The sequence below is a fragment of the Marmota flaviventris genome, chromosome 4 (genome assembly GCF_047511675.1).
Source record: "Marmota flaviventris isolate mMarFla1 chromosome 4, mMarFla1.hap1, whole genome shotgun sequence".
Classification (NCBI taxonomy): domain Eukaryota; kingdom Metazoa; phylum Chordata; class Mammalia; order Rodentia; family Sciuridae; genus Marmota; species Marmota flaviventris.
In genome coordinates this window covers 24,974,034-24,999,532 of record NC_092501.1, presented here as the reverse complement: position 1 = coordinate 24,999,532, position 25,499 = coordinate 24,974,034, and the positions used below count along the sequence as shown (strand labels likewise).

The 25,499-nt window shown below is 41.2% G+C and overlaps 1 protein-coding gene and 1 long non-coding RNA gene across 9 annotated transcripts in view; one reads left to right on the top strand and one right to left on the bottom strand.

Annotated features, from left to right (window-relative positions):
- Nt5c2 (5'-nucleotidase, cytosolic II) overlaps positions 1-11,019 on the bottom strand; it is a 92,100-nt gene extending 81,081 nt beyond the window's left edge. For 7 of the 8 annotated variants that reach the window (XR_003581984.2, XR_003581987.2, XR_003581986.2 and 4 more), the window contains exon 1: positions 5,091-5,156. The gene's annotated coding sequence lies outside the window, so the exon portion shown is untranslated. Of the gene's footprint in view, positions 1-5,090; positions 5,157-11,001 lie in introns of those variants that run through there. The other variant, XR_003581985.3, reaches the window with a different exon arrangement.
- LOC114088363 (uncharacterized) lies at positions 4,350-18,267 on the top strand. Its single transcript, XR_003581990.2, has 3 exons — positions 4,350-4,498; positions 14,395-14,560; positions 17,126-18,267. It is a non-coding gene; the product is annotated as an uncharacterized lncRNA (long non-coding RNA).
- The last annotated feature ends 7,232 nt before the right edge of the window (positions 18,268-25,499 follow it).

Here is a 25,499-nt window from a genome sequence, read left to right as displayed (position 1 = left end):
GGAGAATCCCAAGTTCAAAGCCAGCCTCAGCAAAAGCAACTCAGTGAGACTCTGTCTCCAAATAAAATATAAAACATCCCAGGGATGTGGTTCAGTAGTTGAGTGCCCCCAAGGTCAATCTGCGGTACCAAAAATAAATAAATAAATAAAAATGAAAAGGGGTGGGGTCATGGCTCAGTGGTTAAGCACCCCTGGGTTCAATCCTCACTATCAAAAAGAAAAAAGTATAAAACTTAATGGAGGGGGGGATGTGGCTCAAGCGGTAGTGCGCTCGCCTGGCATGCGTGCGGCCCGGGTTCAATCCTCAGCACCACATACAAACAAAGATGTTGTGTCCGCCGATAACTAAAAAATAAATATAAAAAAAAAAATGTTCCAGTTTAAAAAAAAAAAAAAACTTAATGGAAATAATTGCCTAACTGGGCTGGGGATATGGCTCAGTTGGTAGAGTGCTTGCCTCTCATGCACAAAGTCCTGGGTTCAATCCCCAGCACCACAAATAAATTAATTAATTAATAATAATTAATTAATAATTGCCTAATTGATGACAATGAGAGGGAAGTGAACAAGGAGAAGAAACAAGAATAGGATCAGCAAGCATTCATATCATAATCTATAATGTTTATATAGAGACCCACAAATTAGAGATGTTTAAAAAAAAAAAAAAAAGATCTTTTTTGGTACTGGGGAGTGAATCCAGGGGCACTTAACCACTGAGCCACATTCCCAGCCCTTTTTTGTATTGTATTTGGAGACAGGGTCTCACTGAGTTACTTTGAGCCTAGCTAAATTGCTAAGGCTGGCTTTGAACTCACAATCCTCCTGCCCCAGCCTCATGCCGCTGGGATTACAAGCATGAGCCACCATACACAGCAAGTATGACATCTTAACTGTTAAAATTTGATGAAGGAGCCAGGCATGGTGGCACATGCCTGTAATCCCAGCAGCTTGGGAGGCTGAGGCAGGATTATAAATTCAAAACTAGCCTCAGCAATTTAGTGAGGCCCTAAGCAACTCAGCAAGACTCTGTCTCTAAATAAAATATTTCAAAAAGTCAGGGGATGTGGCACAGTGTTTACAAGTCCCTGGTTCAATCCCTGGTTACCCCGGAGCCAAAAAAAGATTTGATAAAGGAAATGAGTAGTAAATGTAATAAATAATCACAATATGTATGTTTGGAATATTTCACAATATTTTAGCTTTGAACTCAAGATCCTCCTGCCCCAGACTCCAGAGGTACTGGGATTAAAGGCATGCGCCACCACGTGCAGCAACATGGAGCTTTTAAAACTATATAATGTAGGGCTGGGGACGTGGCTCAGGCGGTAGCACGCTCGCCTGGCATGCGTGCGGCCTGGGTTCGATCCTCAGCACCACGCTGAAAAACTAAATAAATAATTCTCTCTCTCTCTCTCTCTCTCTATCTCATTGTACTGGACATTTGAAATGGAAACATGCTAATACCTTACAGGTTTACAGATAGATGAATGAAAAGTTTACTGTTTTTTTTTTTAAGACACTTATCTTCAGATACCAGATTTCAGTTATCTTTCCAAGCATATCCTTTAACAAAGCAGGCTCTTTCATATCACACTCTTGACAATGTTTCCCAAACATGAGACTCAAAAGCAAATACAAATGGTTTGTTACTCTCCAAATCAATTTCACCTAACAAGGTGGTATTTTTGCTGCCCTACAGGCAGTTTTGTTATTTTTTAAAATTTTTTTAGCTGTTGATAGACCTTTATTCATTTATTTATATGTGGTGCTGAGAAACGAACCCAGTGCCTCACAAATGCCAAGCAAGTGCGCTACCACTGAGCCCCTGCCCCAGCCCCGTTTTGCTGGTTTTATTGGTTTATTACTAAAGTTATTTTCCATAAACAGCCATTGCAAACACTGGCAACAATCATTATAGGATGCAATCAAATTTCAATTAGTGAACTCACTGAAGTCTTACTGGCTCAAGTGACAGGAACCTTAGTACTCCATAACAATTTGCTACCAACTTCCTTAAGGCAAACAACTTCCTCAAGTCTAAATATAAAAAACTAGATCAAGCAGAAAACAGTTTTTTCTTCATTCTGGTCTATCTGCAAAGAATCTAAGTAGCATATCTTGTAAATAGCTTACCAAAACTTCTTGTTCTCAAACTAAGAGCAATCTATTCCTTATATCTTTAACATACCACTTTGGCCTCAGTGTTACCTTCTGTTTTCCCTGATCCCACCAACCTACAAATCTCTCTCTGATCTGAACAAAAAATAGTAATATTTAACATTTATTGAGAATTTAATGTTCCAATGTTTTGTCAATGGAATTATTCTATTAATCCATACAATCCTATGAAATTTATCCTATTTTCCCCTTTTTCAAGTGAAGAAAATGAGTGAAACTCTGGGTTAAGTTCTCCAAGGTCGTTAAGTTCTCCAAGGTCTCCCGGATGCTAAGTGGCAAGCCAAGTCTCAAACCCAAACTACAAAATCCAGGTCTCTAGGCTGGGGATTAAGCTCAGTGACAGAGTGCTTACCCTGCATGTGTGAGGCACTGGGTTTGATCCTTGCACCACATAAAAGTAAACACATAAAATAAAGGCATGCTACCCATCTATAGTTACAAAAAATAATTTTTTTTTTTTTTTTAAAAAACCAAGGCCACTGAACGTCTAATACTGTCTCCTGGCTCAAAGTATCAACTGTCATTACTGCTCACATGTCAGTTAACATACACCTTATGACATTTAACATTTTCTGTTAGTAGTTGTTGTCTCAGAAATTCAACACATCATTCATTCAACAAAAATTTTCTCAAAAGTCTGTGTGCCAGCATTGTTGACTACCATGCTTTTTATAAAGGCATGTTACAAAAAGCATTAGGAATGGAAATGAATTCTCCCAACATGTGGACATCCCAGAAATGTAAATGCAAAATTTAAAATAGCACGTACACAACCATTATCATTAAATAAAAACCATGTTTATGTAAAAATTTAAAAAGAGCAGTCATAAATAAGATGACAAAATTGTGGAGTTTTTCCTATTTCATCATGTTTTTTGGTAAGAGAGTTAAAAAAATAAAAAGATTTTTTTTTTTTCCTTTTTGTGGTGCTATATTGAATCCAGGGTATTACACATGCTTGGCAAGTGGTTGGTCTACCAGGGAGCCACATCCACAGCCCAGACTTTTTTTAAAACATGTTTTTTGTACTTCTTTCCCCCACAGAACAGTAGAAATAGCCTAGAAACATTAATATAAACACCGCTCCTCTTAACATCCCACCTTAATTTGACAACCCTCCACCAACTGGGGATTGAACCCAGAGTGTTCTATCACTGAGCTACACACATAAGCCTTTATTTTTTATTTTGAGACAGGGTCTGACTAAATTGCCAAGGAATGGAATTCACACTGCCTCAACCTCCCCAGTCACTGTGATCCCCGGCCTGCCCCATGGCAACAGGCTAATTTGGCTTTTTCAGGAAGATATAATATCTTCTGCTAAGGCTAGCAGGTACTATAAGTAAATAGATACGTAAGTGTTCTGGCAATTATAAACTTCTGGAAACTTGTAACTGGTTTTCATGAAGTGTCATCAAATCTTAGAACTGAATGGAATCTAGCAGAACATCTTAGGCTCCCTCATTTCGCAGATTAGTTACTAAATTCTAAAACCTAAATTCTGGGTTATAGAGTAGAGTAAAGCAGCAACCTATACTGCTGAAATGTACTGGTTTATATTGCAACGGAAAAGCACTTCAGAAATAGTATATCTGTTAGTATCAACACAGGATGTGCAGTTTTAATTTTAATAAATAGTTATATCTTTTTTTTTTTTTTTTTTTGGAACTGGGGGTTGAACCCGGGCTTTGCAAATGCCAGGCAACATTCCAGCCCCTAGTTGTCTTCTTGAATTAACCTTTTCAGGTATGGATGTCTTCATCTGGATAAATTTTAACCACTGTTGAGAAGTACCATGGTAAATATTTGAAAGACCTGAGGCCTTCCCCCCACAGTCATTAAGTCTTACTGGCAAACTGCACCGTTCCAACATTCTCCCCTTCACATTCCAGTCAGTACAGTCTGCATCCTTAAGAGGCAAAAATTTATAGTCTATGGATGTTATGAGACAAATATGGGAAATCTGCCCGCAACCGGGTGCGCGCACAGGGAACGCGCGCGCTCGCGCGCTCACACATACACACCCCCCCGCTAGAATGGTGACTAGTCATTTCAGAGCACAACCCTCAAATATAACGGCCGGAAAACTGAAAGCACGGGAAAACAAATCCACATCAAGCCCTACCCACCTCTTTTAAAAGCTGCGGCCTCCCCCAGGGCCAACCCCCCAAAACGTAATTCTTACAACGGGCCTCACATCCGCCTCTCGCCCGTGCTCTCCCCGGCGTCCGGGGGAAACGAAAGGCACTGGCGGCCCCCAACGGCTGACCCCCGCCTGGAGGGAACTAGCGCGTCTCTCTGAGGCGGCTGGCAACCCGAGGTGAGCTTTCCAGGAAGCGCCGCACACGAAAAAACCAGCGTGTGGGCCATCAAGTCGGCAGCGTCTCGGGGTCTCGCTGAGACGCTGCCAAGCTGCAGCCCACCGCGCGCCCGCCAGTTCTCCGGGTCGGCCTCGGGGTAGCCCGAGTCGGCCGAAAAAAACAGGCAGAACGGGTGGAGGGCGTCTCTGGAAGCGGGACCCGGGCTGCCTCCACCCTGCCAAAGGGGGGACGGAACGCGGCGAAGGCAAGGCGGGGTCCCAGCAAGACGACGCCGGGAAACAATGGCGCGAGCGTGACGTGGGCCGGGGGCGTCGCCGCGGCACCCGGGAAGGGGCTGCGGTGGGGCAAAGGCGGCCGGGGTAGGGGGCGTGCGAGGACCCCGGCGCGGGATCCGCGGGTGCGCAGGCGGGGGCTCGGCCTGAGAAGAGGGGTCTAAAGGGACGCCGCAACTGGGAACGGGGACAGGCAGCGGCCCCAGCCCCGGGGTCGCGTTCTCGGCCGCGCACCCTCTCTTCTTTCCTCTCTCCCTTGCCCGCTCCTTCCCCTCCCGCCCGCGGCGCCCCTGGCGCCTGCGGCTCCCGCGGAACTCACCGGCCCCACCGCACGGCTGCAGTCCCAGCGCGCAACTGCTGCAGCCGCCTTGGCGCGCGCCCTCCCCGCCCCCGCCGCCCCGGCCCCGCCCCCAGCTCGCGCCCGGCCAGGGACCGGAGCGCTGTTCCGTCCCTCGGCTCCGCCGCAGAACCCAGTGGTGGAGACGCTCCCTGGCCAACTGCGGGACTCCAAACGTGATCCCCGCCAGTAGTTCGCCACTGACGAGCGTCTGGGGATCTTCGAATGACAGAACACCGGTTGTTGCCCAGCTGTGTGGGGTGACGCACGTTGACAACCCTTCCATCTCCTGTAGGTCCCCATTCCTTGACATTCTGCCCTTGTCCTTCTGCAGGGCCCTGGCTACCCTCTCTACTACCAGCATCTCACCTCCTCTCCCAAGAGGCTTTCCCTTAGAAGGAAAAAGAGTCCTTGTACCCAGTCACAGTACCTTTTACTCAAATGGGCCTGAGGGCGCCTCTGGTCCATAACCTGTAGCACGCTTGAATTGCCTTGGTGACTAAAAACACTGGCTTTTGGAATTTATCAGAACTGGTTCGAACCCAGTTTCACTACCTACAAACTGTATGACCTTGGGAGAGATACTGGACCTCACTACACACAGTACCCTCATCTGTAATGCAGGGATAGTTAACAATATTGACAGGATTAAATAATGTAGGTAAAACCTTCTGGTACATAGTAAGCACTCAATAAATGTAGTTGTTATATTGACACCCCAGCATTACCACCTTGCCACAGGCAAGAAGACCCCCCCCCCCCAGAGAGAGAAAGCCTACTACTTTAGGAGCACTGCATTCCTTCATTTGGGCGATTGTGACTAGTGTTTCAGAAGTTCTAGCCTTTGAAGCCTCAAAGAACAAATTAGTCTCTCTTGGACCTTGGACTTTGTCTGCCCAAGGTCTTCCCTTGGAGATCAGTATCTCCCACTCCTTTCATTCTTCCTTCTTTGCCCTGATCCTGAGGGTCTCTTCTCCTTCTACCCATACACCTGGTCAATTTGTGACTCCTTTAGAATATGTCACCCAAGACTGACAGTGTTTGTGGTGCCATTAGGACAAAGCACTATCACTTCCTCCTTGTAGGACTTACTGACTTGAATCATGCAATAAAGTTGTTGGCACCTGATGGCCTCTGCCTGTAGTCCCAGCTACTTGGAAGACTGAGGCAGCAGGATTGCTTAAGCCCTGAAATTTGAGGCCAATCTGGGCAACATAGAGAGACCCTGTCTGGAAAGAGAGAGAGAGAGAGAGAGAAAAGAAAACAGTTCTTGGCATCCACACTATTGACTCCTATTTAAGCTTGAAGTCAGGGGAAATACTGGGGAATGATATTGGCCAAATTATATTGTAACACAACCTCTACATATGAATATATTGTAATATCACCTGCATATATGAATATATAACAACATATCCACCAGCATGTATAATTATAATGCAACAACAAAAAATATGGGGAAAAATAACTTTCAGTCAACTTAAACCACCAAGTTGTTTTTTTTGTTGTTGTGGTACTAGGGATTGAGCCCAGGGATGTTTTACCACTGAGTTATATCCCCAGGCCTTTTTATATTTTATTTTGAAACAGGGTCTTAAATTCCCAGGCTGGCCTCAAACAAACCTGCACTCCTCATGCCTCAGCCTCCTGAGTAGTTCAGATTACAGGCAGGCATCACTACACCAGCCTTCCAGTCTTTCTACCAAGTACTCCACTCCAGCATTTATATCTCCTCCTATGTTTTTGAGCCAACTTCATTCAATTCAGGTCAGGGATTTTGGCCTCTTACCTACTAGATTTTTCAGGATATGGGAGAAAAGGGAACGGAGAAGATGGAAGTTAACTTAACACCATCTTTAAACCAAATTTAAAAGTCTTTTAAAAGGTCAGGGTTTGTATCTAAAGAAATACTGAGTTTGCTCATGCACAGGCACACATGCAAAGTGATTTCAACTGGAAAAAAAAAAGTGAACACATACAAAAGATTAAAAGAAAATATGTAACAGGATATTTTAACAATGATTTTCTTATAAGTGCAGTGGCGTCATGCTGGTAATCCCAGCAGTTTGGGAAGCTGAGGCAGGAGGAGCACAAGTTCAAAGCAGCCTCCAAAATTTAGAGAGGCCCTAAGCAACTTAAAAAGATCCTGTCTCAAAAAAAATTTTGTTTGTTTGTTTTAAAGTCTGGGGATGTGGCTTAATGGTTAAATGCCCCTGGGTTTAATCCCTGGTCCAAAAAAAAAAAAAGACTTACGATGCTTTTTTCTTTACACTTTACCATTAATTTCTTATACTGTGTTATTTTTGTAATCAAGAATCCTATTACCCAAAAAATTCAGAAAAAATATAATTAAAATGTAATCAGAGAGATGGGCTGGGTAGGGTACTTGTGTAGCATGTATGAGGCCCTAGCTTCAAACCCCAACACATACACAAACACACACACACAAAAAAAAAAAAAATCAGAGAAATGGGAATAAGTTGAAAAATTGGAAACAAAATTAAAAGATAACAGACTAGCAGAAAATATTTGCAATACATAAAACAGACAAACCATTTGTGTTCGTCTATAAGAAATATAAGAAAAAGAAAACAATAGAAAAGTGAGATAAGAATATAGTTCATAGAAAAAGAAGTACAAACTGCCAAAAAAAAAAAAAAAAAAAAACACAAAAAGATGCTCAATCTCATCAGTAATTATAGAAATGGTAAATAAAATTGAGTCTGGCAAACAATTTCAAGCTTTGTAACATCAAACTATATAAACTGGCACAGCCATTTCAGAGGACAATAGAACACCTGCTAAGTCAACAGTGTTGCCCCTGGTTATCTACCATAATTCCATGTGCACATGAAGATATGTATAGGCCAACCAATAAAGAAAATTTGGAAATCAGCCTCAGTGCTCACCAACAGAGGAATGGCTAAATGAAATGGAGAATACTCATATAATGGAATTCTGTAGAGAACTTAAATGACCTCAATCTACGTGTATCAACATAGACATTTTCAATTTTGTATTATTGAATGAAAATAGCAAGTTGAAGAATGATATAGTATTGATATATATGGAATACAGTATCAATATTATATATATATTCTTTTAAATCCTTCCCCCAAATGAAAATTTTCAGGCTTATCAAGAAAAACAAACTGGGTGCAGTGGCACATGCCTGTAATCCCAGCGGCTCAGAGGATCACAGGCTCAAAGCCAGCCTTAGCAAAAGCAAGGCGCTAAGCAACCCTATCTCTAAATACAATACAAAAAGGGCTGGGGATATGGCTCAGTGGTCAAGTGCCCATGAGTTCAATCCATAGTACTCAAAAAAAAAAAAAAAAAAGAAAGAAAGAAAAACTATCAAGCAATTGAAATTGACCAAATTATGTGACATGTGTACATTCATACGTAACAGTGAAGGACACTATTGTGTATAATTATAATGCACCAATGAAAAATTATATACAGGGCTAGGGATATAGCTCAGTTGGTAAAGTGCTTGCCTTGTATGCATAAAGCCCTGAGTTTAAGCACCACAAAAAATAAAAATTACATACAAAACAGCAGCTTGGAAGGCTGAGGTAGGAGGATCATGAGTTCATTAATGAGGCCCTAATCAACTCAGTGAGACCCTGTGTCAAAATTAAACATAAAAAGGACTGGAGAAGTGACTTTGTGGCTAAGTACCTCTGGTTCAATCACTAGTACCAAAAAAACAACTAACTAAAAAACCCATATTACATACCTAAAGTAAGTTTTATATGATGTATAATTTTTTAAAAAGGAAAAAAATCAGACAAACCCAAATTGACAAAATATTCTACAAAATACCTAACCTATACTCTTCAAAAGTGTCAAGGTTGTGAAAGACAAGGAAAGACTAAGAAATTGTCTTGGATTCTTCCTATTAACAATTATGAAGAGATGAAGGAGACCAGACAACTAAATGCCATATGGTATCCTGGGATCCTGGAACAGAAAAAGAACATTAGTGAGGAAACTGGTAAAGTTGGAATAGTCTAGTTTAGTGTAGTTAATAGTACTGTAGCAATGTTAATTTCTCAGTTTCCATCATTGAGCCATGAATTATGTAAACTGTTAAACATTCAGAGAGGCTGGGTAGAAGGTATGCTGAAACTTTCTGTCCTATCTTGCAACTCTTCTGTAAATCTAAAATTATTTCAAAAACAAAAAATGAAATCAAATGCAGATATAAACAATACCAGTATTTCCTATCATCACATTAGGTTTATAAGATTTTTTAAAACAGATCTGGCAGAGTGTGGTAGGCACACACCTGTAATCCCAGCAGCTCCAGAGGCTGACACAGGAGGATCATGAGTCCAAAGCAACCCTAAGCAACTCAGGAAGACCCTGTCTCCAAATACAATACAAAAAAGGGCTGGGATGTGGCTCAGTGGTAGAGTGCCTTTGGGTTCATTCCCCAGTAAAAACAAACAAACAAACAAAATCTGTAGGATTGGGGTTGTGGCTCAGGGGTGGAGCACTTGCCTGGCACATGAGAGGCCCTGGGTTTGATCCTCAGCACCACATAAAAATAAATAAATAAAATAAAGGTATTGTGTCCAACTACAACTAAAAAAAAAAAAAAAAAAAAAAATCTGTAAAGCTACCTGCCAAACACATACCAGAGGTTAACCCTAAGGATAGAGGTAAAGGACCAGGATTGGGAATATTAGCTTTAGTTTTAACATTGTAGAAGATAAATTTAACCATGTATTGCTCTTGTAACTAAAAATTCTTTTAATGCAAAAAAAAAAAAAAAGCAAAAAGACAAGACATTTGATCTCATGACTTTCTAAGATAAGACAAACCATGCCAATTTATGAAACAGTCTTCCAACAGAGGGCTAGGAGGCTGAGAAATCATAGAAGATTTGCTTAGAGTCTTTAACCTGACATTAGCTGAAGGGCCTAAGCACAGCTTGATGAAAGAAGTCATCTCACTGTGGCCATGGATGACCTCTCACCAAGTTTCCAGGTACCCACATGGCTGGCTGTCCTATCTATCTGATCAACACTGTTTTACTCAAACTACTGTAAACTCTGAGTCATCCAGAATGCAGGCAGCATTCACAGGTCACTTAGCAGTTTTTCTGCTTCTTGGCAGAAATTCTATTTAAATATATTCATTGAGTTCGGCTGTCTACATGCCTAACACTGAACAACACAGATATTAGATTCTAGCCTCTTAGGGTTTGCTGATTGCTTGGAAGGTTAACTTTATATAGACCAGTAATTATTTGGTAAATGCTATGCAAAAAAAAAAGTAGAAGATGCTACAATGGAGAAAAAAGCAGGGGCTAGAGTTGGAGTGGAAAAGGGGTCAGGAAACATTTTCCTATGGAAATGTTAACTGAGACCAGAAGGATGAATAGGACTTAGACAAAAAAAGCTAAAAGAGGGATTGTTTAGAGGAATGAAGTCCTAAAAGAAGGAGCTGGAGGTGCAAAGGCCCCCAAACAGGGAGGGGGCTTTGAGGAATGATCAGAAGCCTAGAGAGAGAAGGAGAAAAATAGCAAAAATCAGTCCCAGAGGGAGGGCAAGGCCAGAGCTGGCAGGGTGCTGTAGTCCACGCTAATGACCTGGAGCCTTACCTTAAATGCAAGGGAGAGTAACTCAAGGGACCAAAGCAGAGGAGTGGTAGGAATGAGACTCAGTTTTGTTTTGTTTTTCCTAGGCAAGAGCTCTGCCACTGAGCTATACTCCCAGCCTCAGATATGGAATATTTTCAGCCATAAAAGGAATTAAATTCTGATATATGCCACAAATTGTATGATAAAAAGGAATACATTTTGACACATGTTGGACCGTGAAAACATGCAAAGTGAAAGAAAGCAGACACAAAAGGACATATATTGTATGATTCCACTTACGTGAAATAGCTGGAATAGGCAAATTCACAAACACAAAAAGTAGATTAGAGGTTACCAGGACCTGAGGGTAGAGAGGCATGGGGAGTTCTTGCTTAATTGTTCAGAGTTTCTGTTTAGAATGATGAAAACATTTTGGAAATAGTGGTGATGGTTGCACAACATTTTGAATGTAATTATTCCACCTGAATCATACTCTTAAAAATGGTTAAAATGGAAATTTTGTTATATATATTTTACTACAGTAAAAACTTTTTTAACTTTCAAAAAAATGAATCAAAAATAAAAATAGGATTATTTCTTCCATGTTCACCTAGAATACCCTGGTCTCCTTGTCCTTACAGATGCTGTTTTCTCTATCTGAAAAGCTCTTTTCACATTCTTAGCTCCTATTCATCCTAAAGGCCTGAACTCAAATGTTCCTCAGAGAGGCCTTCCTTAATTCCACACCCAATTTCACAGAAAACTCCCCACCTGTTACTTTATTTAATATTGCCTGTGCCTTCTTATCCCTCCCCTAACTTAAAACAGTTGCATTGAATAAGAATTTGTGTGATATGTGTTTAATATCTTCCTTCTAATATTTCTCTTCTCAATCTCAGGAGTGCAGGGGTGCAGGGACAATATCCAATATCTATCTTGTCCACTGACAGGGATACAACTCATAGCCAAGGTCTCATACATTGAGAATTCCGTGTGTGTGTGTGTGTGTGTGTGTGTGTATAAATATATATATATATATATATATATATATATATATATATATATATATATATATTTTTTTTTTTTTTTTTTTTTTTTTTTTTTTTTTTTGGTGGTGCTGAGGATCAAACCCAGGGCCTTGTGCAAGCAAGGCAAGCACTCTACCAACTGAGCTATATCCCCAGCTCAAGAATTCCATGTATATTTTTAAAGAAATTAATAACTAAATGAACGCATGATAGACTTGGGAGATTTTATTTTAATGCCTTTTACAATGCTATACTTTTTTTCTTTGCAGTACAGGGGATCGTACATGGTAGGCAAGTGTCCTACCACTGACCCACAACCCCAGCCCAAACACTTAAATTTAATTAAATTATTTTTTAAAAAATAGGAAAGCAAACCAGGGCTCTCATTCTTACATTCCTGTCTCTATCCCGTGAAGTCATCAGCCATCTCTTCAAGCAGGGACCTAAGCGAGAAAATAGTACAAGTTGTTTCTAAGTAGAACTGATATATCACCAACCATTCAACCTTAAGTCTCTAAATAAGTGATAAGTAAACCAGGTGCCATGGCACATGCCTGTAATCCCAGCACCTCTGGAGGCTGAGTTAGGAAGATCACAAATTCAAGGCCAACCTCAGCAATTTAGTGAGACATAGTTGAATGGTTGAGCACCCCTGAGTTCAATTCCCAGTACCATAAATAAATAAATAGTTGTTGGACTTAAAGCAGAACACTTTTGTTCTGCACAATCAAAACCAACAGCCTGCCTCTACAAGAGCTCAGCCTGCTTGGGTATTGCACCCATTTAGGTTAAGCAGCACCCATACTGGAACTAAAGTCTGAAGCATACAAATACCAGAATGTGGAAAAGCATTTACTTCTGAATTCAGAAAGCCAATTTTTGCTGAATGCGTTGGCTAACACCTCTAATCCTAGCTGCTCAGGATGCTGAGGCAGGAGAACTGAAAGTTTAAAATGAGCCTCAGCAATTTAGTGAGACCCTGAGCAACTCGGCAAGACCCTGTCTCAAAATAAAAAATAAAGGACTGAACCTGTAGCTCAGTAGTAAAGCACTCGCCTAGCATATGTTACAGACGGGCTGGGTTCCATCCTCAGCACCATATTAAATAAATAAACAAAGGTATTGTATAAGAAAAAATAAAAATAAAATGGGCTGGGGAAATGGCTCATGGGTGAAGCGCCCCTGGGTTTAATTCCCTGTACCAAAAAAAAAAAAAAAAGCCAATTCTATAATTAGTATGGAGTTAAGTCAAGACTTTCTACTATTAGTCAGGGAACGCATTCCCTAATTGATTTAATTTTCCCATCTTGGCATTCCACAGGACTTCAATAAACAATTTTCTTGCTAACAGGATGCTAAACAAACATAATTATTTTTGAGACAAGAAATGCAAATAAAAGCTAATTTAATGAATTTGTTTTCTGGATATGGACACTCATGGGAACTGAAAGGCGTGAAAATACAGGAGGAAGACACAGCTCGCTCATAACAGCTTTCTTATAAACAAATTTTATCCCACAGACCTTTGAATCTTTCAACCCCAAAGCAACAGTTTTCCCTCTGCTTTTTACTTTTTTACATTTTACATGTAAATTGCATAAACCAAGAGAGTGCAAAACAAACTAGAGACCACAGACATTAGGAAATTTTTGGTCACAAGTAACAGGAAACCCAGTTAAAACAGGCTACAGCATGAGGAAGTTTACAGGTATGGTAGAACCTTAATCATTTAAGTAATCAACATTGCCATTAAGGACCAGCCTTTTTCTCTCTGCTGTTATGTGTTCCCCTCCTGCTTGTAAGCTGGATTCAAGTTTCTTTGCTCTTCTCCACCCCGAATGTTAAGTCCTTCTCTTCAAACTAATTGATGTTCCTTGGAAAAAAGTTCTATGCTTGCAGAATTTGGGGTGGGTGGCAGGGTACTAGAGATTGAACCCAGGGCCTCCTGAATGCTTTGCAAGCACTGTATCACAAAGCTACATCCCTTTTGCAGAAATCTTGAAAGGCCCATTTAAACCCTTAGCACTCAGAAAAACTAGGGTACTTGTTATTATAAATGCCTAGGGCAGAACATAAGCTTTGTCATTTTAAGATTGAGCCTTAGTACACAAGAAAATGGCTCTGGTTCTCAGACCAAAAGAGGCAAGGAGGGAATTATATAGGGATTTTTAAGAAACACAACACATTTTCTTCATCAGTGGTTCTTAAACTTTACCTGGCATAAGGGTTGCCTGGGGAATTTTCTAAAAGATAGATTTCAGACCCTATCCCAGTCCTACCAATTATGAATTCCTAGCCATGTGTCCTGGGAATTCCAGATTTAAACAAACTCCCAGGTAATTCTGATGCAAGTGGTCCTTGTGTTCTCTGACAATGCTAACCATCTACCTCATGCCTGCTTGTGACAGCAATCAATGTTACCATGGTACCAACCAATCAGAGCCAGCCTCTGATGCTTGCTGCCCAGGCAACAACTGACTTTGCAAGCTTCTTGCTTGTTTGCTAACACAAGGGGCCATTTTAAGCAATTTCCTAAGTGCTGCAAAAATTATTCAACTGACCCAAAGAAACTGATTCATGGCTGCAGGATCAGGGATTATAAATCACTATGACACCTCACATTCAGATCATCCAACTGTTAATCCCTTTTTTGATTCTATTTCAGATGTCAGATGCTAGCCCCCCAAAGACTGCATTTCATTGGCATGAATAATTCCAATAAATGTCAAGATTCAGATGATGTTCCAAAGCCCACCACACCTGACACCTATAGCACCCCTGTTGTTACAAGGGTCTCCACCTGGGCTAAAAGTAAATAAGTCCTACCTCATGTGAGTGACCAGTGGTTGAGTTTATTACTTTTATTTTCTCAAAAACCAAACAAGTTCTTTTCAACTAATTCTTTGGTTTAGATGCTAACCATCTGAAAGAAAATCCAAGCTAATGGGAAAGAGGATAGGATAGGTTGCTGGGTACAAAGGTGCACCATAATCCCAGTGGTTTGGGAGGCTGATGCAGGAGGATCACAGGTTCAAGGCCTGCTTCAGCAATTTAGGTCGTAAGCGTTTTAGCGAGACCCAGTCTCACAAAATAAAAAGAGCTGGGGATATACTTCAGTGGTAAAGTGTCGTTGAGTTCAATCCCCAGTACCAAATCAAGAAAGAAAGAGGGAGGGAGGGAAGAAGAAAGAGAATAGGCTAATCTACTCCCGTAACAGGAATATGAAGTGAAATAATTCTAACTATGTTACACAGCAAAGGAGATTTAAGGCAGCAGAAGGGATTAACTTTGCTAATCTGATGATCTTAAATAGGAAGAGTAGTTGGAATTTTCCAAGTGGGTCCAATGTAATCACAAATATCCTTAAACAAGGAAGATGAAGGGACAAATCAGTGTCGGAGAGATACAGCGTGAGAAAGATTTGACCTACCAGTGCTGGCTAAGAGGATGGAAGGAAACCAGGAGTCAAGAAATGTAGGCCACTTCTAGACTCTGGAAAAGGCAAGAAAACTGCTTCTTCCCTAGAGTTTCCAGAAGGAACACAGCCCTGCCCTGAAACCCATTTCAGACTTCTGCCCTCCAGAACTGTAACATAATAAATTTGCTTCTTTAAGCCAATTAAGTTTATGACCATTAGTTGTAGCATCAAAAAGAATATAAATACAGGGCTGGGGTTGTGGCTCAGCCATAGAGCACTTGCCTAGCACATTCGAGGCCTTGGGTTCGATCCTCACCACATAAAAATAAATAAATAAAATGAAGGTATTGTGTCCAACTGGAAAAAAAAAAAAAAAAAAAAAAGAAATACACAGGGTTTAAGAGTGAAGACCAGTAACAGATACAGAACTAAAGGGTTGAATGAGGGTTTCTCTGCCTGCTGCCATAGACTCCTCTCTCTAGTGGTGGTCCAGAGGAAACCCATCACTCCAAGTTTTCCAAGAGTGTTATCTTTTTTTTTTTTTTAGAAAAAAAAAAAAAATATATATATATATATATATATATATTTTTTTTTTTTTTGAGTTTTCGGCAGACACAACATCTTTGTTTGTATGTGGTGCTGAGGATCGAACCCGGGCCACATGCATGCCAGGTGAGCGCACTACCGCTTGAGCCACATCCCCAGCCCAAGAGTGTTATCTTTAAAAAAAAAAAAAAGATTTTTTTTTAAAGATGGACACACTATCTTTATTTATTTATTTTTTTGTGGTGCTGAGGATCGAACACAGTGCCTCACATGTGCAAGGCAAGCGCTGTACCGCTGAGCTACAACCCCAGCCCCCAAGGGTGTTATCTTTTAACCAGGCAACCTGGTTCATAAAATCTGCAGGATTTAAAAAAAAAAAAAAAAAAAAAAAGATTATATATGGATAAACAAATTCACATACATTTTTTGGCCTAGTCAATGTTGCTGTGTTTTGTCTTCCCCTTCTTTTATTTTTTTATATTTTGGTACCAGGGATTGAACCCAGGGATACTTAACTTGAGCTACATCCCCAGCACTATTTATTCTTTATTTTGAGACAACTTAGCCTCGCTAAGTTACTGAGGCTAGCTTTGAACTTGCAATCCTCTTGCTTCAGCCTTTCAAGTCACTGGGATTACACGTGTGTGCCACCATACCCAGCATCCTCTTTTAAATGAAAGATAATAGAGCTAGGGATGGGGCTGGGGTTGTGGCTTAGTGGTAAAGCACTCACCTAGCATGCATGAGGCACTGGGTCAATCCTCAGTACCATATAAAATAAAATAGAGCAAGGGATGTAGCTCAGTAGTAAGAGTACTTTCCTGCTTGCACATCCAGTGCTGCCAGAAAAAAAAAAAAAAAGGAGGAACTTTATAACAATAAATATATATATGTGTGCACACATCTGCATATATACAGAAAAATGCACAAGTCATTTTCACAAGGTGAGCACACACATGTAACTACCACCCAAATCAAGAGATCAAGATATAAAATATAACCAGAAGCTTCAAAATTTGCTTCATTCTCCTCCCACACACTATTTCAATTCCTGTGAATAATCACTCCTCTGACTTCCAATTCCAAAGGTATGGTTTTTGCCTTTTTTTTAAGTTTATGTAAATGGACTTATGTAATATGCATGCCTTTGTGTCAGGTGTCTTCCACCTAACATATATTTAGCAACTGCTTATTTTCATTGCACTATAGTATTTCATTATGTAGTTATAACCCAATTCATCAAATTTTTTTTTAAGGAAAACTGTGGGTTAAAAATGATTACTTGACATTCCAGAATTTCTCAGAGCCTTTAGCCTACTAACAACTGACTGTAATTCTTAAAACTAAGTTAGCACATCCAAGGGTTCCCAAATGTATTTGAACATGAAACTTTTTTTTTCTTCTGCATCTTATTAGACTAATATTTTTGCAGGACGTGCTTCAAGAAAACCTGGCCTGGACCAAGGATTTTCAAACTGCGTTCCTCAAAGCTCTAGGGTCCCAATACTGCATGAGGGATGAAAGGAAGGCCAACTGGATCTCCCCTTTGGCTTCAACCTGTCACCTCCACTTTAATCTGTTTATGAAAAGGTTCCACATGGTGTAAATGCATATATGTATATGCATACCTATGTGTTACATGTATGGATATGTATACAAGTAACTGCACTTAGGCCTATATTTGAAAAAACAAGTTTGGTTGCTTTAAAAAATGCTTTTGAAAACTACCAGTTTAGGCCAGGTGTAGTGGCATATACCTGTATTCCCAGAGATTGAGAGGCTGAGGCTGGAGGATTGCAAATTTAAGGCCAGTTTCAGCAATTCATCAAGGCCCCAAGCAATTAGCAAGACCCTGTCTCAAAATAAACGATTAAAAAGAGCTGAGGATATAGCTTAGTGGGAAAGTACCTGTGGGTTCAACCTCTGTACCAAAACAAAACAAAACAAAAACAAAAACAAAACTTGCCGGGCTGGGGATGTGGCTCAAGCGGTAGTGAGCTCACCTGGCATGCGTTCGGCCTGGGTTCGATCCTCAGCACCACATACAAACAAAGATGTTGTGTCCGCCGAAAACTAAAAAATAAATATTAAAAAATTAAAAAAAACAAAAACTTGCCAACCTAGGCTCTAGAGGACCTCTCAGGTTCTATACTCTAAGGGCTTGCTGACCTTATCCAAAATTTCATTGTTTTTGTAACTGTTGTCTTTTAAGTATCTGTCAAAGGGTTGTCCACTTGCTCTGATATTCCCAGTGGTGGTGTGGAAACATCTCAAAAAGGGATCATTGACAAGCAGCTCAACAGAGATCAGGCAGCTTAGTCCACAAGCACTTTTTGTCTATGGAATCAGAGGCTGAAAATAGATTATTACATGTCACCAGAGTTTTAAATTGCCTTTTAACCAGGCAGTGTTAGGTGGGGATTAAGAGTATGGATTCCAGAACCAAAGCCACTGGCTTCAACTCCTGGCTCTGCTGCTAACTAGCTGTGACCTTGGACAAGTTTCTTAACACCCTCATGTCTTAGTTTGCTCATCTTCAAAATGGAAGTGAAGATAATAATAAATATTGGTTTAATAAAAGCAAAGTGAAAATTGTTCTTTTATTTCTACACGAATTTATAGGTGGCAAAAACCAACCCTGGGTATTTGATTCTTTCACTGTTTGACCTTCTATCACTGGCTCTTAGGGTGAGGTTCATTCTGTGGCTTCCCAAAGTGAGAATCCAGAGACATATGGCCTTGCTCCTGGCCCTACAATGTGGTGAGGGGTTACCAGACTTAGGATTTCTTGGAACAGTGACATTTCAAAGGGGCTGGGAATGTGGCTCAAGCGGTAGCGCGCTCGCCTGGCATGCGTGCGGCCTGGGTTCGATCCTCAGCACCACATACAAAACAAAAGATGTTGTGTCCGCCGAAAACTAAAAAATAAATATTAAAATTTAAAAAAAAAAACAAAAACAAAGGCAACTGTAGGATTTGCATAAGGTAGCCATCTTTTAGCTCTGCCAGTCAGAACATCAAAATAAACTGCCACCTACTATCATTATTATTTAATGAAAGGTAATTTTAACATCAAAAAAGTAGGGAAAATGTAATATTAGATTAATAGGGTTTTGAATTCATTACACTTAGCTTAGTTTAAAAAAAAAAATCACTACCCCTTTACCCTATTCCACTTCATCTTGAGCCAGTGGCCAATCCCTGTTTGTGACCCAGAATTTGGCCAACACTATTCTACATGGCCCTTCACAGTGTTCCTGGCCACACTTGGTGTTATGACTTAACACCTCTCTGAATGACCAAGCTTCAAAGCTGGTACTGAGTAAACAAAGTTTGTAAAAGGGAGGGCATTCACTAATGATCCCAGAGAGTAAGAGCTACTGTGCTCAAAGGTGGACAAACCACAGGGTGTTGGGAGGAGATGTTTTAGTTGTTCCATGTAGCATTTGATGGGGCCATTTATAACCTAATTCCAAGTCAAGAAGGACTCTTAGCTACCTTAAGTGTATAGAGTTTTTCCATTCAAAAACAGGGATCAGGGTATAGCCTCTCAAGCTACCCCACTGCTGACCCACTAAAATTTTTGTTAAGGCTCTTAGCCATACAAGGATCTGGTGTTCTCATCTACACATTGGAGGCAGTAATATCCACTCTACATTTCTCAAGATTGTTTGTGGAATCAAATAAGTAATGACTGTGAATATGGTTTTGAAACACTGTCTTGAAAAAAGGAATGAGTATTTGCAACTCTCAATCCCCACCCACTTCTAGTTAGGGCCCCAAGTGCCCAACCATAAAGGCAAGTTTATACCTGGACCACAGTCCACCTTTCCTTCAACCTGATTGGAACTCCATAGTACAACACTCCGAAACATCTAGGGTCCCAGGCCTGTGAAGAGAACCATAGAGGTAGAGAGGAGTCTTTTTTTCTCTTTCTTGGAGCCCCCAGTTCCCTTGTTTTCTCCTGGTAGAAGTAAGCTGCTAAATTTAAACTCTTAGGAATCCACAAATATCCTTGGAATTCCAACTTAGTGAGCCTGTTCAACAAGCTTCCTGCTGAACTAACAAAGGGTGATAGCACAAGAATGCCTGGAGACCTTCCATTCCCCTGCCTCCAGGGAATCCTGGCAGCTTGGCTTTCTAGCATCTTAGATCTGGAAGAAACTTTAGATCATGGTTTTCAATTCTGGCTGAACATTAGAATCACCTGGGAGCTTTTACAAAATACCCATGCCCAGGCTGTACCTCACACCAATTATCACCATCTTGGGAGAGGAGCCCAGACATCAGTGTTTTGTTTTGTTTATTTTGTGTGGCTTTGGGCTCAATACCAGGGCCCTGTACATGCTAAGTATGTGCTCTACCATTGAACTACCTACCTAGCCCCTTGGCATCAGTATTTTTAAAGCTTCCCAGATGATTACAAAGTGCAGCCTAGCCTGAGAATCATTGCTACAAATGATCCAGGTCAAACACCTCATTTTACAGAAGGAAAAACTGAAGCATAGAGTTTAAGAATTTTGTCCAAATCATACAGCTCCTTAGAGTTTGAGATCTCAGTTCAACAAGTGATGACAATAGCTAGCTTTTGTTAAACATTTACTCTGGGCCAGAGTAAGCACTAAGTACTTTACAAACATAATAATCTCAACTAAACTTCACAACAACCTAGTGAGAAAACTGAGGCCACCCCAGGAGTTTAACTATATTGCTCAAGGTCAAAGCAACTAAATAGAGGCAGAGAATCCAGCTCAACCTTCAACCAAATTTGAGCAGCATAGAGATGACAAGATAGAGAGAGCACATCTGCCCTAAAGGAATTTAGACTCTAGTGGGAGGGATAAAAAGCAGGTGGGCCAACAAGTTAAACCTAGTCTGGAGGCTTGGAGGTGTGGCTCCGTGGTAGAGCATTTAACCTATGCTTAGCATGCAAGAAGTCTTGGTTTAGAGCCCCAGCACTGTAGTACAAAAACAAAAATAAAACAAAACCCAAAAAACCCCACCTAGTTTGGAGTGGGGCACAGAGGCTGTGGGTGGCACACAGTTCATGAGGCTGAGGAGGAGAATCACTTTGAGTTCAGTAGTTTGAGACCATCCTGGGCAACCTGAGACCCCATCTCAAAATCAAAAATAAACCACAGTCTTACAAGTTATCGTAGAATTATTTGAAAGATTAAGCAGAGGTTGCCATGGAAAGCCAAAAAGGCACCTGGCTCTTGGAAAAGTCATAGAAGCCTTCCTAGAGGAAGTATTTGAAGGACCTTGTAAAAGAGGAGTAGATTAATTTCATGCAAAGCAACCATAAAGGCATGGTAATGTCAGAGAGCATGGTAAATGCTCAAAGGTATGTAGCAATTCAGAATTATTTGACAGGTATAACTGGGCGAATGGAGCTGTCAGAGAGGAGCCTGAAAGTTGGAGACCAGATCATTAAGCTAAGGAGTTTGAAATAGGGAACCATAGAAGCATTATGAAAGGATCAGCTATGTATACAGCTGTGTATTTAAAAGATTACTAGATGATACAACCAAAAGCATAGGCAGGAAAAGAAAAAGAAAAAAGATAAATTGGAGTATATCAAAATTAAAAACTTTTGCTGGGCATGGTGGCTTGCACCTAAAATCCCAGTGACTCAGGAGGCTGAGGGAGGATTACAAGTTCAAGACTAACCTGGGCAATTTAGTGAGACCCTGTATTAAAATAAAAAATAAAAGGGATAGGGATGTAGCTCAGTGGTAGAGTACCCATGGGTTCAATCCCCAGTACCACACATACATGCACACACACACGCACATATACACACACATAAATAGAATTATTATGTGACCCAGCAATCCTCCTCTGAGTATATACCAAAAAATAACTGAAAGCGGGTCTCCAAGAGATATACATACATTCTCATTGATATAAGCAGCATTCACAATAAATAGTCAAAAGATAGAAGTAACTCAAGTGTCCATAAACAGATGAATGGATAAACAAAATGTGACCTGTACAAAAGATAACAGCAGGGCTGGGGTTGTAGCTCAGTGGTAGAGCACTTGCCTCGCATGCATGAGGCACTGGGTTTGATTTTCAGCACCACATATAAATAAATAAATAAATAAAAAGTCCATCAACAACTAAAAAATAGATATTAAAAAAAGAGGGGTATGGGGTATTGTTCAGGACAATGGAAAGGTCCTGACCCAGTGATTGTCTGGAGTCAGGGTTCTGTTTGTGTGTTTCCACAGGGAGAACAGCAGCCGATTTGGATTCCAGAGAGACTAACCAAAGTAATTTCTACAGACCAAAAAGAAGATGATTTGACTCAAATCCATAACAGCTGATATCCAGAGCTCCAGCTTTGCTATTCTTACATCTGCAACAGTGATTAACCAGGATGCTTTTTTCAATATCTATTTTATTATTGCCTTTTCCCACATCATAAAGTTCTATTTTAATTTTGAGCTCATACAGACCTAGGTTAATGTTTTTCTGATCAGTTTTATTTTTTGACTGTGGAGTTTTTAAACATTGCAATGGAGATTTCACCTATGTAAAGCTACAAGGCCTTTACTATTGTCTTATGTGTTGTATGTTATGTGTGCACACTTCTGTTTTGTGTTGTATGTCTGTATGTGCATATGTCCATATATCATATATGAGGAGCGCTCATGAAAAAATAGATCCGAATTTTTTTTTTATTATTCACATGATTTTAATGGTTTAATTTAAATTGAGTAAACAGCTGTTGAGGATTGTTTAATATGTGAACAAATAAGGAGGTTAACAGATCTGTTTGTTTACTTTCACTTTTCCTTTTAATTATATTTAATAATTCTGTTCAGGATAATGTAAATTGTTCAGAAAATTGTTTTCTTAGTACCTGTTGGAATGTTACATAATTTTTTTTAGCATCATTGTCAGAATTCCTATTTTCATCCCAGTGCCGGTGAAGACAAAGATGAAACCAAACTACAGCTTCTTCGATAGTTATCACAACAAACTGTATAAACTGATGCATCAATGAATAATAACTCAACAAGTAATGCTCAATCAAGGAGTCGATTTATTTTGGGAGGAAATGGACATATTGATAGATTCCTCTGCTTTGAACTGCTTGCAGAACTTGCCTGGACTATGTATCACTTGTATGCATTGTGAACTATCTGTTAATGCAGCGAATTATGGTAGTGCTGGTGTATCTTTGCTGATGTGTCACCAGTGATGCAATTTTTCCAAAGGAGCCATAAATTGGCTTGGTGTCGTGGCATTTCTGTATCCTCCTCCCTTCTACTAGTGATGGTCTAAATTTGGGGGCCAACAGAGGTGAGGCAAAGAACCTCACCCCCGCACTGGTGCATAGGCCTATCCACAAGTATGGCTATATGCTGGACCGGTAGTCAGTGACGGGTATGATCCAATTGCAGTGGTATCAACCTAAGACAGGAGGCTGACGCCTATAGGTCAGTTCATCCGATGACAGGTAAGAACCATATGTTGAATTGGACAACCTAACAGGCACGGTCCCTAAGCCACATTGCTTGTTGCTTAATTAAACAGAAGGGGGGAGATGCTAAGAGCCATAGCCAAGTAGTATGATGCATGGCATTTTTGGTTGAAAGGTGACGCCAGCAAGCCATTGAGATGATATGATTATGTTAAGATCTGCATTCTTATGGATATTAGACCCCTGCTGTCCACCTTGGCCTGCTAAGGGACTCCTGGAGAGTTCCCATTGGTTGGGGAAGTGCGGTAGGAGGGAATTCTGGAGGAGGGAGTTCCTGTTGGAGTGTGTGTCCAGAAGAAAGCCGCGTGTGTGGGTCAGCATATTTCCCGAGAGCATAAAGGGCATTGGCAGGAGTTTAAAAATAAAGTTTGTTCCTGTTTGAGTGGCTCGTGATTTTGTGCCCAGCCAGACTGCGGCACAGCTGGTGTTGGAGTTCCTTCTCTTGCTCCTGGAATGTGAATTTGAGGGAGCACTTGTATATACGTTCTACATATTCTGATAGAGGCTGAGGGATGTTTGGCAAAACCCCATGAATAAAATTTACCATCAACACCAGAAGCCCATTTTGGGTTCCATGGGTCCCAAATAGTCAATTTGGTGTATGCTCGATTCTCATAGCAAGGCTTATCTAGAAAGCGTTTTTTTGCATGAATTATAAGGGCACCTGCCATAGGTGTCAGGCCAGCGCTTACAAGATTCCTTAGTTTGGTCTGCTATGAAGCAGAGGATTGCTGAACATAAGTGGGACAGCGGCCTGGTTGAATCCAGTAACATTAAGGGTGAAGGCCCAATTATAGCCAGTGAAAGGGCAATCGCCTTGATCCATAAACTGAGAGCGGGTGGTGCCATCCTGTTGCCATGTCGCTTGGATGTAGAAGCGCCATCTGTGGGTTGGGTTAGAAGCTTGAGAGAAATTAATGATTAGTACCAAAAGGAGAGGGTTGGCGAGAAATCTTGAGTTTGGTGGGCCCCAGCATGGAAGTATGACTGTATGGGGTCAGTGAGGGATGGGGAGCCTCCAAGTGATGTTGAGGCCTTTGGAGACTAGTTGAACAACCTGAGAAGTGAAGGCCGGACCGTTGTCTGACTGGATGGAGGTAGGAAGTCCAAATCTGGAAATAATCTGCTCAATGGGGATGGAGGCGAGGGTGTCAGCAGTTTCCCTGGAGGTAGGGAAGGCTTCTATCCAACTGTAAGAGAGTGCTATCCCCAAATCACAAACAGTTAAATCTTATGCCAAGGCCTGACAAAAAAGGTAGGGACTGTCCCTGAAGCCTTGGGGTAGGCCTGTCCATGTCAGCTGTTGAGATCTAAAGAATGTAGGGTCTTCCCATGTGAAGTCAAAGAAGTCAGGATGGAGGGGCACTGTAAAAAAGGCAGCTTTAAGATCTAGGACAGTAAAGTGAGTGGTCAAAAGGGGGGATATGAGAAAAAAAAGCGTGAGGGTTGGAAACCACCGGGTGGATGGAAATAACTGCCTCTTATTAGGCGGAGTTCCTGGACTAAGTGATAGGCTCCTGAGGGTTTGCGTACCAGAAATATGGGAGTGTTGCAGGGGGAGTCTTAGGGACCCAAAGAAAATTTAGTTTGGGGTTTCAGCTGGATTCGGACTGGCTTGTGGTGGGAGGCTATGACCGGCATGGAGATGTCCCAGATCTGGGGATTGACTAGATCAGGGAGCAATGGCACAGTAGGTACTGTCAGGTCATTAGAGAGGGTAAGGATTAGAGGCAGAAGGAGATGGGTGGTAGTATTCTTGGGGTATAGTTGAAGGGTGGCTCCTAGTAATTGGAGAACATCTCTGCCTAGGAGAGGAACTGACAGGATGGAATGACCAGAAAAGAGTGAGTGAATGGGTGTCCCTCCAGGGCATAGGCCAGCTTAGCAGTTCGGTTTTGGGAGGAGGGTTTGCCATCAATCCCCATAACTGAGACCTGGGAAGGAAACAGAGGCCTAGAGTGGGCAGGCAAGACAGAATAGGTAGCCCCCGTGTCCACAAGGAAGGTTATGGACTTACCCGCTGCCTGGAGTGATACCCTGGGCTCGGCGAGGGTCATTGGGATCCTGGAGTCCGGGCTTCTTCAGTCTTCTGTGAACCCCAATAGTTCAAGAGAAGGGACCGCCTGACTGGTCATACCCCTGCGTAGAGGCGCCGAGGAAGGGCCGGCCATGGGGCAGTCACGCTTCCAATGTCCTGTCTGCTTACATGTGGGACATGGCCTGGAAGGAGGCCATGGGTTTGGGCATTGGCAAGCCCAGTGACTTCACATCCACATTTGAGGCAAGCCCCTGGTGGAGAGGAATGCTGGATGCC